Source organism: Manacus vitellinus, unplaced genomic scaffold, assembly GCF_001715985.3.
Source record: "Manacus vitellinus isolate BGI_N305 unplaced genomic scaffold, ASM171598v3 scaffold_78_pilon, whole genome shotgun sequence".
In the NCBI taxonomy this organism is placed as follows: Eukaryota; Metazoa; Chordata; class Aves; order Passeriformes; family Pipridae; genus Manacus; species Manacus vitellinus.
This window is the reverse complement of record NW_021940807.1, coordinates 468089-469054: the sequence shown is the minus strand read 5'-3', so window position 1 is coordinate 469054 and position 966 is coordinate 468089.

Below are 966 nucleotides of genomic sequence, written 5' to 3'. Positions count from 1 at the left end.
TGTGGATGTGACACTTGGAGACATACATTGGCATTGGCAGTGCTGGGGGATGGTTGGACTCGGGGTCTCCAAGGCCTTTTCCAACCTCAGTGCCTCTGGGATTCTGGGATTCTGAGCTGTGGAAGCCGCTGGGGTGAGACCCGAGGGAATTTCCGCCAGGATGAGCCCCAGGATTACCCAGGGATGTCAGGAGCTCATAGGTGTCCAACACAACGTCCCGGTACAGCTCCCGCTGTCCCGCCTGGAGTGAGTCCCACTCAGCCCGGCTCAGGTACACCATCACGTCCTCGAAGGTCACCGGAACCTGCACAGGGAGCAGGGATCACACCCTGCTCAGGGATCACAGCCACAGGGATCACACCTTCCCACACCGATCACACCCTCCTTCCTAGATTTTCAGTTTTCCAGGTGCTATTCCCACCCCATATGAAGCCATGGAAGAGCCCCATAGCGGGGAGAATTATGGATCTAAGAGAAAGACAGGCTGGAATCCAGCATCAAACACTGGAATCCGGCACCTCGGGATGTGTTTTCCCACTCCTGCCAGGAGATCCCAAGGGATTGAGATATTCCAGGACTCCAGGTCACACAAAGCTGGGTGGGATTTTCTGGGCAGCCCCTGGCGATCCCCCATGGCCCATCCCAGGAAATCCTTGGGATCGATCCCAAAGAAAAGGAGAGAAGAAGAGGTTGGAGAGAGGGAGGGGAGGGATAGGGGGTGAATGTTGAGGAGGCTTTCAGGGGGGTGGGACAGGGGGCTTGGGGGGTGAGTTGATGGAGGGTATTGGGTGGATGATGGAGGGGTTTGGTGGAGGCTTTGGGGGGTGATGGGTGATTTTGGGTGGTGAGGGGGGTTTTGAGGGGTATGACTGGAGGGCTGTGATGGAGGTTTTGGAGGGTGATGGAGGTTTTGTGGGGTGATGGAGGTTTTGTGGGGTGATGGGGGGTATGATGGGGATCCCCCCA